This window comes from Schistocerca serialis, chromosome 10, assembly GCF_023864345.2.
Source record: "Schistocerca serialis cubense isolate TAMUIC-IGC-003099 chromosome 10, iqSchSeri2.2, whole genome shotgun sequence".
NCBI classification, from domain to species: domain Eukaryota; kingdom Metazoa; phylum Arthropoda; class Insecta; order Orthoptera; family Acrididae; genus Schistocerca; species Schistocerca serialis.
The window spans coordinates 71,690,595-71,704,792 of record NC_064647.1 but is presented as its reverse complement, the minus strand read 5'-3'; the positions used below and the strand labels follow the sequence as shown (position 1 = coordinate 71,704,792).

General features: G+C 40.7%; 1 protein-coding gene across 1 annotated transcript in view; it reads left to right on the top strand.

The window, feature by feature from the left end:
• The first annotated feature begins 869 nt into the window (after positions 1–869).
• The window catches only part of LOC126425084 (uncharacterized), an 87,281-nt gene continuing 73,952 nt past the window's right edge, over positions 870–14,198 (top strand). Inside the window, exon 1 of the mRNA XM_050087998.1 lies at positions 870–1,067. The gene's annotated coding sequence lies outside the window, so the exon portion shown is untranslated. The remainder of the gene's footprint in view (positions 1,068–14,198) is intronic.

Here is a 14,198-nt window from a genome sequence, read left to right as displayed (position 1 = left end):
CTTCCCGTCCTCACGAGTCACCCGGGTACGTAAAAATCAGTCTTCAAATACCTTTTAACTTCTGTCTTCTGGCGGCGAGGCTGTGGCTTGCTATTCCATCACAGCGACGGACTTGGTGCTTCTGTGTACGATGTAGTCTCTTCCTACATTACGGTCTTCAGCGCCAAAACTGAACTGAAAACTATCATGTCGGGCGCACTGCATCTCGCGTATTTATTCAGTTCACTGAAGGTGAACGACTTCAGGGTCATTGCCTCTTCTGTCACATTGAAAAGCTCCTCGAAGAATCTTCTTGACGTCGGTCATTGGCTTTTGGAATGTATGCGAGGGCCTATGATCACATGTGATAATTGAGAAACACGTGAGCCGGTCTGGCGATGCCCTGACGGCTGACTCGACAGTGTCCGCTTATGTGGGGAGGGCGATGGCTTCTCTTGAACGTGCTGACTTGCAAGCACCGGACGTTGCCACTGCTGCTCTGTCCGCAGATTGCCAGTGTGTAATTCTTCTAAACTAAACTAAGTTTTTCATTTATTTTCTAATTTCTACTTCACTTCACATTGATTTTACTACTTTATTTACCTATCTTAAGTACCACTCAACACTGGGGCGATCGGTTTTCTAAATGAGATAGTGAACAATCATGAACGTTAATCATCAAATCTGTTTATGGTAAAATAAGGAAACACGAATAATGAAATGTGTGAAGGAGTACGTCGTAAAGAAAGTAAAGAATTGCTGTGTCTTGACCCAACTTTTTCTTTCTTCTTGTAGATTCACGGTACAGTTAATCAAATGCACGGCGCGTACCTCAGCGGCGGTCCGTCATTGGCTACTGCTATCTTCCGCCGCTTCCAGATGGGAACGCCTGTTCCGCGATCCGCCGCGTCGCCGCGGAAAAACGCTTGCCGCTGCTGTCGCCTCGCGCCGCGCAGTAGCAGGAATCAGCATCGAAGAGGAGAACCGCACCGCGCATGCGCAGAGTGCCGCTGACGAAGACTCGGGCGGGGCGGCCGTTGTGTGAGTTCGCAGTTTGTGTCACGCGGCAAGATCCGATATCTCCAAACGTAAGTTCGCTGGGTGTATTATGATTTTTCACGTCATTCTACGTGCTTCTATGCCTGCATATAACTATACCTGCATATAACTGTAGACTACTCGCTAAGGGCAGTACAGATTTCAATATCCTGAGACTAGTCTGCTCAACCGGAAGTTCTCAAACTTTTTCCGTCGTGCTTTCCTTCTGAAACGTAAATTATTTTGCCCTCCCCTTCCTACTTTTCTATCCACCTCAGCACTTCTCGTCCTTGGCACAAAAATAGTCCACTTACATCCTCTAATTTTTGCAACTAACAGTTACAACAATAACAATAATAATAAAAATTATAGACTGCCCTTCAAACATATCAAACATTTTTTTTTAAGTATCACACATTAGGGTTATTCAAAGGTGATGAAACGTAACGGTTACCTCTAGTTTATTAATAACCACGACTGTGTGTGTTATTAGATCTGAACAAAGTCTTCATTTCACTGCATTTTTTTTTTTACAAATTTGTTAGTTAAAGCTTAGCTTTTTCCGTCTACATTGCTTCTAATTTATTTAAAATGTTTTATTATGTGAAATATTACGACGTACAAATGACGATAGAACAGTCAACTTTTAAATGCCAATTAAAACACTCTTATATTCAAACTGATCATCCAAAAAGGAAATAAGAGCAGAAATGCACTCGATGAAAATTCGGGATGTTTCTGAAATTTGCACGTTTACTGTGATGTGCATACGTGAATTTGTGAAGAAAGCAAAACCAGTTTTGGTGTATCTCTGAAACAGGAACTCGCAGATCCTGTTCAGGCGCATTCGAGGCCCGTATTTCGTCTAAATACCATTGCGAAAAATGTTGACTCACACATGTAAGCTAATGGGAAGAGTAATAACGTGTCCACTGTCCTTCATCATTCCGAATCTGCATTTAGAAGTTTTTAAGAAACTTTCCTATAAGTTTATTTCCAAATGTTGTATTGTTTTTGTTGTTGTCTTCAGTCCTGAGATTGGTTTGATGCAGCTCTCCATGCTACTCTATCCTGTGCAAGCTTCTTCATCTCCCAGTACCTACTGCAGCCTACATCCTACTGAATCTGCTTAGTGTATTCATCTCTTGGTCTCCCTCTACGATTTTTACCCTCCACGCTGCCCTCCAATGCTAAATTTGTGATCCCTTCATGCCTCAGAACATGTCCTACCAACCGGTCCCTTCTTCTTGTCAAGTTGTGCCACAAACTCCTCCTCAATTCTATTCAGTACCTCCTCATTAGTTACGTGATATACCCATCTAATCTTCAACATTCTTCTGTAGCACCACATTTCGAAAGCTTCTATTCTCTTCTTGTCCAAACTATTTATCGTCCATGTTTCACTTCCATACATGGCTACACTGCATACAAATACTTTCAGAAACGACTTCCTGACACTTAAATCGATACTCGATGTTAACAAATTTCTCTTCTTCAGAAACGCTTTCCTTGCCATTGCCAGTCTACATTTTATATCCTCTCTACTTCGACCATAATCAGTTATTTTGCTCCCCAAATAGCAAAACTCCTTTACTACTTTAAGTGTGTCATTTCCTAACCTAATTCCCTCAGCATCACCCGACTTAATTCGACTACATTCCATTATCCTCGTTTCGCTTTTGTTGATGTTCATCTTATATCCTCCTTTCAAGACACTGTCCATTCCGTTCAACTGCTCTTCCAAGTCCTTTGCTGTCTCTGATAGAATTACAATGTCATCGGCGAACCTCAACGTTTTTATTTCTTCTTCAGGGACTTTAATACCTACTCCGAATTTTTCTTTTGTTTCCTTTACTCCTTGCTCAATATACAGATTGAATAACATCGGGGAGAAGCTACAACCGTGTCTCACTCCCTTCCCAACCGCTGCTTCCATTTCATGCCCCTCGACTCTTATAACTGCCATCTGGTTTCTGTACAAATTGTAAATAGTCTTTCGCTCCCTGTATTTTACCCCTGCCACCTTTAGATTTTGAAAGAGAGTATTCCAGTCAACATTGTCAAAAGCTTTCTCTAAGTCTACAAATGCTAGAAATGTAGGTTTGCCTTTCCTTAATCTATTTTCTAAGTTAAGTCGTAGGGTCAGTATTGCCTCACGTGTTCCAACATTTCTGCGGAATCCAAACTGATCTTCGCCGACGTCGGCTTCTACCAGTTTTTCCATTCGTCTGTAAAGAATTTGCGTTAGTATTTTGAATGTTTTATTACTTGAGAGTTTTGTTAACTCCTCATATTCTATTGTGTTAAGTGTGGTTAATGGTGTAGGATCTGACGGGTTGTGGATCCAATCTTAGTCAAATGAAGGTTCTGGAAATCTGTCCTTGAATTGTTGACGAAAGTTTTGCCTAGATGCAAATTTTGCCTAGATGCAAATCCTTTCCTCTTCACGAATTCAGAGAAAATATCTCGCAGTTACTATTCTCCATCTGTGTTTTCAAAAATCCAAGTCTTCTCTTAAACGTAATCACTTTATCGTTTAGAAATGTATTAGTATTTCTATCTTGAAGTGATACGTTAAGATCATTCAGTTTCTCGGTTCAGCTGTTCAACAAGAAAAGACGAACATCATCCTTCAGATCCACAACGCGACGAAGAATTGTATCACGAGACAACCAACGTACTTTCGCGTGCGATGTAAGCGATCATGATTAGAACCCATCTCCTCACAAAGACGGAAAATGGCCTACTGTTTAAAGCTCGAGCTTTCACAAAATTTGCTACACTGACTGCATCGTTCAGCACTTCATTAATTCCGTTCGTACTATTTTATAAGACAATGCATCCTTGTGTACCGTGAAATGTGTGCATTTTACAGAAGTAGAAATGGCGCACTCTTCCTTGAACCCCTTTTCAGTTCCAGTATACTCTGCTACCGCATCGCTGCATGTAACAACACAATTTGTCCATCACAGATTGTTGTCAGCAAAAAAATAATTTACAGAAAAGAAACTATCTTCGCCTACGGTCCCCCTTTCAGAGATTTACAAAATAGACCGTCCTCGTGTATTTCGCGTTCGTAACACTAGCGAACAAAAACAAGAAGCTGGGGAAGATTTCCGGTATCAGTACTGTCATGAAGTCGCAGGGGGAATTTTCGGCTATCATGAAGATGTGGTAGTAATTACTTTTTCATGTCACGTTATAGCATTACTATGACGATCACGGTATCATCTGAGAGTGGTATCGATTTCAGACTCGTGCCAAACCTTTCTTCGTGTATTTCGACGGTTGTGGGAAGAAGTAATTTCTCACAAACAATGGGCGCTGATTTGCATATTGCAATTAAGTACGATAAATCTTGAATGCTCGTAGCGCTTTCGTAGAAGCTAATACCTGGTTTTTGAGGAATCTGAAATTTCGTTTTAGTTGTTGCTAATTACGCTGTAAAAATTCGAGGGTTTCATTCATACGATTTGGATGTTTTTTTTTTCAGGTGTCTCCTTAGTTTTACACTCTTCAAGCTATTGTTGGCTAAATAAAAAAACACATTACAATCTTCCTCGTTATTCAAACTGGTGCTGCTAAACTGTAGTGCCAGATTATCAACTTGATGTTTACGCTCTTTGGTTTAGAACTAACATTGCTGATAAGAATAGAGGAAGACACACAAGATTGATTAAATTTGAATCTTTTTCCTTATTAGAATCGCATACTTTCGAAGGAGAAGGCACTCGGTAAATCCCTACCGTGGGATCTCTTGTCCCCACTGCGAATCTTCCATTTATCTATGGCAATGGAAGAATTTGGATTACTTTATTTTAAATCCAATTGACTGCTTCCACTGAACATGCACTAGTACTCAGCTTCCAGCCTACGTACTACCTTTCGACTGGTTTCGGAAGCTTGGCTGAAATCGTGTGGACCGTCACAGTGACTATGATTAACAATCTGCTATTGAAGTCAGCGCTGTAAAGAAGTGGTAGTCACATTGTCCAGTGGTTTATTGTCATTGGTGATTGGTAAATGCTTGGTAAGCAACTAAACCTCTGCGTGTTTGGTTTGATTCTCAGATTTCCTCAGGGTCTCTGTAATAAAAAACTAAGTGAAGGTAAGCCGGCACAGTAGCTCAGCGTGTTCGGTCAGAGGGTTAGCTGCCCTCTGTACTAAAGCAACTGAGTTAATGGATCAACAACGAACTAAAACGGGTGTCTTGCGACATCCGCCCCGAGCAAATGCAATGAACGGAAGCGAACAAAATGAGACTAAAAATTAAAAAAAAAAAAGTGGTCAGCGTCACAGACTGTCAATACTAAGGTCCCTGATTCGATTCCCGGCTAGCTCGGAGATTTTTCTCTGCCCTGGGACTGAGCGTTGTGTTGTCCTAATCATCATCATTTCATCCCCATCGAAGCGCACGTCGCCGAAGTGACGTGAAATCGAAAGACTTGCACCTGGCGAACGATCTACCCGACGGGAGGCCCTGGACACACATTTATTTACCGATGCGGCAGCTTCCTAACTTGGTTAATGGAAGGAGGATCTGACGCTAGTAATATTTGTTCTTCGGATGTCTGTTGTAATACGAAATGCAAAGATTTCAATGAAAGCCAGCGACCCGTTCTATTACTCTCTGTCCCCCATCCCCCCTCCAAAGTGGGGGGGGGGGGGGAGGGGGCAGGGCGGGGGCGGACCCATACCTCATTATTTAACGAAACTGCTAGATGTAATGTTACATGTATCTTCGGTCAGCAACACAAAAAAGTTATAAAAACTGATAGTGCGCCTTCCTTCTTTGCCAGTGCAGTGATTTATGTTACAGAAATCGATTCTTCACCTCCAGTGCATGCAGAATGGTGATTTATTCTTTTATTTCGCTGCTAATACTGTCAAAATAGGCGACATCCACCAAAAAAAAAAAAAAAAAAAAAAAAAAACCTGTGGACTGCCGCGGTAGAATGCTATCCTTCTCTGATTAATTTTAGCTCTCTGGCCTGTACCTAATGCATATTTTATCCTTTTTTGATATAATGTCTGCAAGAGTGTGACAGAAACTAACCCCAGAAGAGCATTAAGCATGGAACGGTAAACAAGAATGTGTTGCTTCTCTGGTCCTGCAATAATAAAATGCAGGTACCAGCCAACTAATACCAAGTACTTTCTATAAACCTCCGTGTTACTCACTTACTCTTATGGCCTTCTGCCTCCCCTTCAATTACCCATCTCATCAATTTGTACTCAAATAATTCCCACTGCATCATCAGAAAACATTATCATCTACATCACATACTCTTGGCTCACCGCAGGAGCTGTTCCTATCTCAGTTGTCCTAGATAAATGAGTGGTCAGCGCGACGGAATGTCAGTCCTAAGGGCCCGGGTTCGATCGCCGGGTGGGTCTGAGATTTTCTCCCCTCAGAGACTGGGTGTTGTGTTGTCCTAATCATCATTTCGTCCCCATCAACGCCCAAGTCGTCGAAGTGGCGTCAATTCGAAAGACTTGCACCTGGCGAACGGTCTACCCGACGGGAGGCCCTAGTCACACGACATTTACCTTTAGTTGTCCTAGAAGCCTAGAACACTGACCTAATCTGCCACCCATACTTTAGCTTGACCCTCTTCTTTCACCTTTAGTTGTCCTAGAAGCCTAGAACACTGACCTAATCTGGCACCCATACTTTAGCATGACCCTCTTCTTTCTCTGGTCCCGTGATTCTCTCATGTACTACAACAATCAAGCTTTTCAGCACCTTATACTCTCACGGCCGATATATGCTTAAACGAGGGGGTACCCAAAAAACGGGAATAACATTGCCGTGGGCGGAGCTTGTGTAGTACACATTCGTGCCGCGAGGCGCGTGTGGCGCAGCTCAATGCCAGTTCAGTTCCGCCTGTGTTCACCGGGCTTGTGCCTTTCATCTGCAGTGACTGTTTTTGTTAACACTGTTTTGTTCTTGTCTAGCTTTTTTATGACGACAAGTTTAAGTGAACAGCGCGCAGCTGTGAAATTTTGTTTTCTACTCGGTAAAAATGCTGCTGAACCTGTTTTAATGTCGAGAACAACTTAACAAGATAACTCTATTGGAGAAACTCAAGTTTACGAGTGGTTTGCTCGATCTAAAAATGGCGCCTTGTCGATTGATGCAAACCTCATTCTGGACGTCCATCAACTCCAGAATCGATGAAAACATTGAAAAAATTAGAGAGCTTGTGCTCATAGATCGTCGACAGATAATTGATAAACTGTCAGAGATTAGTGGGTTATCTTGGAGCTCCGCGTTCTTAAAAAAATACCCGATTTGTGAGAGACAGGAGACTGGTTCTTCCATCACGACAACGCACCTATACACACAGCCATCCGTCTCAGGTTTTGGCTGAAAGTGATATGGTTCCGCTGACCCACGCATCTTACTCGCCTCACCTGGCTCCGTGCGACTTTTTTCTATTTCCGCGCATAAAAATGGGCACGGAAAGACACCGATTACACTACACTGACGAAGTCAAGAAAAAACGAGGGAGGAGCTTTCAGCCATTTCTATAGATGACAACAAAAAATGTTTCGAACAGTGGAAGCACCCGTGGGGGAAATGTATCAGTTGTAATGGAGAGTATTTTGAAGGCAATAAGGTTGTTTTGTAAACGATTTGAAAATATATAGCTTTCAAAAAATAATTCTGCTTTTTTATTGGTTACCCCCTCGTACTGTTCTTTAGTAAACGTCAGTCACGTTATATGGAAGCAGCCTACTCACGATATACAGAATTCATATGCTTTCCATTGTGTGGGCACAGTGAACTTTATTTACAGGCATCACGTTTTTGTTAATCACTTTCTGATTGCCAACATTGTAGTTAGAGAGCCTGTGTTGAGAATGGCAACAACAATATATAGAAATTTTCCACCCACCGCCCCACAACGTCTTGCACAGACAACAGTCTCTCGATCCACACAGAGCAGTTTCTTATTATATTGAACCATCTTACAGAAAATTAGCGGCTCGTGGTCTTGCGGTAGCGCTCTCGCTTACCGCGCGCGGGGTCCCGGGTTCAATTCCCGGCAGGGTCAGGCAATTTTTCTGCCTCGAGATGACTGGGTGTTGTGTGTCTTTCATAATCATTTCATCTTCTTTCACTCGAAAGAACTTGTGGAGCGGCAGCCCGGTTCACCCCGCGAGCGGTCTCCCGGCAACCAATGCCATACGCTCATCATTATTATTACTATATCACCCAAACATAGTAGTTCCTCATCAGCGATATATCGTTGTTTTGTTTTTGCCTTCACTTCTCTCCTTACTGGCAAGATTGAAAAACAAAGAGAAAAAAATTAAGTTCACCATCATTACAACTTTTTTCTCTGCGAATCACTCTAGACCAAGCAAAAGAACCTGCATTCAAGTTTACTGCCGACAGTAATGACTGTGTATATTGTCTTTCCTCAGTCCACAAATTTACTGGAACCTCTTCCTGTACTTAACAGCCATTTGTTCCAGATATTGTTGTAAATACACATAGAAGTTACAAAGTTCTCTAGCCTCTACACTTTACATGCATTTACCCATAACTCTTCTTGAATTAAGCAATAACCGTTCCCTGAATCTAATGCTGTGGCTACTTCATAATTGTTTAATTTTAACCACTGGCTTCCTCTTAGCCACGTGCTCTCCTCATAACTACTTCGTGGTCATAATTTAGTGGTCACTACTTACTGCATTTCCTTTATGTAACATACTGTTCCACTTAGGGCTGGGCAGTCGATACTTGCACTCGAACAGGCTCGAGATTTCTTGAGACACCTCAGCGTTTGATGCAGTATCGAGCTAGTTCGAACAATCAAGTGACATTTGACTAGCGCAGAGTGAGTGCAAGAGAGAGGCAAGAAACTACGTACTAGCCACAACAAAAAGCTATGGCTCTGCTTAAAATTTGGCAATTTCTTGAAACACTGGAGTAAATAGCATTAAATCCTACCACTGCACAAACTCCTGTTGTGTTTGAAGAAATTTACAATACGAGTTCTCATACACTACCGATCTGTAGGGATAGATAAACATTTATGTTGATTTTTAAGTAAAGGTAACAAAGAAGAAACTATTGTGCTCTAGAAAGTATTTCTTGACTGAGCTCAGTAAAATATTTTATTTGTCTATGAGAGGCAGTAATGATGGGTTGTAAGTGAGCAGTTAAATCCCTGGTCACATAATAGAATAACAGACAAAAACATTACCAGCTTTTAATCAGTTTGAACACAAGACTGCAACATTCAGATGAAACAATGGAGACTGTTAATCAAGAATTAAATGCCGAACAACCGAAATGTATCGTAATAAAGTAACAGTAATTTGTATCGTGAGAATGAATCACAGCCGCAAGACTTGTCTTGGAGATAGTACATCTCACTAGATGGCAGGACGAGCGAAAGCTCGAGAATTGGACAGATCATGATGGAAGTTTTTTATTTATTTGTTAGTTGCCGTTGTTACGCGTGAGCTGCACCTTGCAAGATATTCCAGTCAGTGTTTCACAGTTATTTTTGTTACTAAAATCCACAGTGCATTATGAAAAGATCGAACATAATCCGAGATTTCCTGGACTGTGGCCTAAACGGGTCGAAAAATTCGAGTAATGTTCAAATACAGTCGTAGATCCACTGTGACGGAACAACAGTTACGTAGTAATATTTGTGTGGTAAATTGTCGCTACTCCATGTGTTAATACGCAGAAGCGACAATTTTGACAGGCAACGTAACTCCTTGTGGTCTACTGCAGCGGTCTAACACCTCTTGTGCAGTAGCTAGGAGCAGATCTTAGTCGGTAACCACTTCTTGTATTATTTTACCTAGAGTGGAATTCGGGAAGCAGTTAACTTTAAGCAGTAGTAAATTATACAAAATTTATACCAGTGTACGCTTCGTACAATAAATACCACTTATAATTTAAGAAGCAGTCTATAAGTCACCACCTACCCCGTGACCCAATGTGCTACTAATTCCTACACACAACGAAATTGTTACTGTGTGGAAATGCCCTGACTAGTCGTCTAAGGTTACTGCGTCACAGAATAAGATGATTTTACTTATTAAGTTATTAAACTCGTCTAAAGTTACTGCGTTCCAACGTAAGATGATTTTACTTATTAAGTTATTAAACTCTTGCAGTCATATATGCGCACGCATCTGGATCGACAGTACTAAGATAGAACAGTTCTTGCAAACTTTCTTTGTAGGCATAAAATCGTAAGTTTGGAATCGATCCTAATATTACGGTTAAAGCCTGCACGTCGATGTATACGCTACGTACTTTTTGTGATTTTACTCACGTAATGTATCTTTATGATGATCACTAATTAAAATGAATTCTCGGCACATAATGAACAAGTTTGCGTGCACCACACTGTCGTTATTATCACAACGAAAACCTCACAGTAGGTATCTGCAGTTATCTAGCAAATGTAATGAATTTCAACGAATTTCCTTATCATACTCAATCTTTTTGATAAATGAACCTTCAAAAATAATTAAGATGACAAAATGTGTCTACGTGCGCCGTTGATCAATTTGTATCATCGTTTTCTGCCTTAAAATGACGTAAAACGACTTAACTGATCACAAGGCTAGCAAACATTTTATACTTGCAATTCTTTGTTATTATTAATTATAAGGTAAATAACTTGTTACTTACGATACTGGTTTGTTAAGGAAGCCTAAGTTTCATATATCTGGCGTCAAATTAGTATCCAGAGATGTAACTGGTTGTTCAGTCTGCGATATAATATTCCCTCGCCATAGATTGTTTTTGTTTTTTCACGTAAAAACATTAATATCCTTGCTACATATCTATTTAGACTTCAAATAAATAATCCACATCTCCTGCCTTTAAACTAAGCGAACTGTTTTGAAAGTTTCTGGACTTCAGTAGTAATTATTTTCAGACAGTATCTCTTGACATGATGTTAAAGTGTTAAATCTTTCAACTTCGCAAACTCAAATATTAGCATCGAAGAAAATATCTGTCTGGTAATGTCCAGTACTATCCCTTCTAATGAATCTTATTATTTTATTTCTTATAATTCCCTTTATTTCATCAGGAAGAAAAAAGGTCTTTTAGTTTACTTCTTGTAGTGGGGATATTTTCATTTCTCTTTATCCGCAGCTCGTGGTCTAGGGGCTAGCGTTGCTGCCTCTGGATCCCGGGTTCGATTCCCGGTCAGCTTGGGGATTTTCTCTACCCGGGGACTAGGTGTTTGTGTTGTCTTCCTCATCATTCGTGACAATGGCTACATAGGACTGTGAAAAACTTGGGACTTCGTACGCGTGCTGATGACCGCGCAGTTATGCGCTCCACAAACAAAACATCATCATCAGTTTTCTTTGAAATTAAGTGTCGGTATTTTATTTCATTTTAACACACCTTTGCTTTATTTGAATTCTGTGTACGGTAATGAACGATTGAAAGTAATGCTAACCCGCAAGAATGCTATTCGACACTGAAAATAAAAAAAATAAATGCTTGCCACAACCATTTTGTGCCATACACTTAAATAATAAGAACAAAATTAAATCGCTTCCAGTGTTGGCTAATAACTACCTATCTTTTCCTGCTTTAAAGGCCACCCGTCACACAGAAAAAGCCTTGAAGGTGATAAGTAAAAGATTCCAGCTGATTATTAATCTACTTTTAAAGTAAGATCTTGTCGATGAGTGAATGATTTTAATATTGTACGACCAATCATCATGTCCTAAAATTCGTTAGTGCCAACAAAATACCAATCGTCGCTAGATAGGTTTCTATTCCGCAAAGCGAAAACCAGTCAGCTTTTTTACAACAATGACGCAACACACTATTCTCTCGACGAGTGCATAATTCTATAACTCTCCACGTCGATCACTCGATTCTATCAATGTGAACCAAACTCCTATCCCAAGTGATTATAGCAACACTCAGTCATAAATGAATTTGCGGACTGGGACACTAATACGATTTTAGAGAACCAGTGAGATCAGATCCGCGTACAATCACGACTTATTGACTACAATCTGGTCTCCGTACTGTCTACACAACATAACACTCGCTTCGAATAAATATTTAACCCACTCCTCACTATCAAATAGTTAGATCTCTCTCCTTACGTTAAACGTTCAACATTTTAACGTTTACTAAGAATTCACTAGGGGAAACAGTATCAATCCTCCGACTACATACAGTTAATCAGTACCACCAAGAGCGAGCAGCACCATATCTCTAGGAAGACAGAGTTCAGCGCCCCCTGTCAGTCCTGATTTAATTACCTTCCCATCGGTGGTCGGCCCAGTTCTGTCGCAGACTTCGATAGCATCAGTACTTAGTAATAGGAACACGATACGTAACCTGCGTTCTGTGAGTACTATTAGTGTGTAATATAGCAAGCTGTTTTTCATTTATTTATAGAAAGAAAATGTCTGTTATTCTTGCAGAGTGTTTTGTACAGATGACTGGATTCCTGTCCGGCTATTGCAACTTCTCTCCTTCCTTGCAGATTCCCACAGCAGCCAATACAACAAACTCCACTCAGCAAGTGCTACTGTTCTGCTGAGATTAGTGTCAACAGAGCTAGCAGTAACTACACACATGTCACCTGTTACTGAGAGTACCCAGTTCAGTTCTTCTGGGTTGAGTCTTCCCCAAAATTATTTTAACCACTGCTAATGTAACCCTTTTTAAAGCCATTTACTAAACGAGTGTAGAGCGATACCATTACTTTTAACAATTAATTCAATTTTTAGATGGCCTTCGACTCTTCTTCGCATGTCCGAATGCCATCAAAGTAATATTTGACACTCGAACCGTTCATGCTGCCTGCACACTTTAAAAGGTTTCTTTGAAGCTCACATTTGAATTCCAGCCTCGCATCAGCACTGGTACAGTATAACATATGGTTCGAAAGAATACGTAAAAGTAACATATAATAATAACATCAAACACACATTTTATACATATTCTTTACAATACAGCCACTGCGACAATATATTGAGACGAAACAGAGTACTGTGACGACACTTAAAGTAATACAATTTCCTTTCGACCGGTCATACTGTCCATAAGAATCCCTAACATTGTCTTATATTCATTGCGCAACTACTCTAAAGCCAACCAAACTTTGAATTCATTCCACTACTTATCTGCAAGGGACTGTGGGTCTTTACGCCAGTTGGCTGTGTTGTGAGCCGATAAAAGCTTTTCGTAAATCTTGTTTGTGGAGTGCACTATGTTTCCCTTGCTTCTGTATCCTAGTAGTGTGCCAAACACAATTCCGTCAGTTGGTGATGGATTTCAATCGGCGCAGTGCCCTTTGCGTTCAAAAACCGAATAACTGCGCGCAATTCGCACTTGGCGGTGACATCCAATAGAAGCTCCATTCTCAACGGCTGCCAAGCCAAGACTGAGCGCCTCAGCGCGGCGTGCGCGTGTTTACACACAGCGCGTGAAGCACTCTTCATAACAGTGTGACCAACTGCCACACAGAGTTCTGTACTTACAAAAAAATAGGAGACCTCACTTTTGGGATTACCCTCGTAATACGATTTGACCCAGATGTCCGGCGATTTCGAAGTTCTTGTCTGGGGTCAGTAATATTTAGCTTTCATGATTATTGTAAGTGGTACTCGTACATTAATATACATACAATGTATATAATGAATAATAAGATGCCCATTTTAAGTTAAATGATATTTATTGGTTTAGATAGTAAGCTATTTGCCGCTCTTAATGGTTGAAATGGCTCTGAACACTATGGGGCTTAACATCTGAGGTCATCAGTCCCCTAGAACTTAAAACTACTTAAACCTAATTGGTCTATGGAAAAAACCGTTAGTACTCAAGTTTGGTACTTATATGGCATTAAGTTGGCATCACTGGGATGAGCCCTGATCAGCTGATGTATCAACAGTGTTTTGTTTATAACCTCAAAAATACATTTCAAGGTGGCGAGTCTGCTTCAAACGTCCGCATTAGTTGAACAACGTTCTGTTATTCTGTTTTTACTTGCTGAAGACGAGAAACCAGTGGATATATACTGTAGAATGTCTAAAAATGGTTCGACTTGCTCTAATCACTATGGGACTTAACATCTGAGTTCATCAGTCCTATAGACTTAGAAGTAGTTAAACCTAACTAACCTAAGGACGTCACACACTTCCATGCCCAAGGCAGG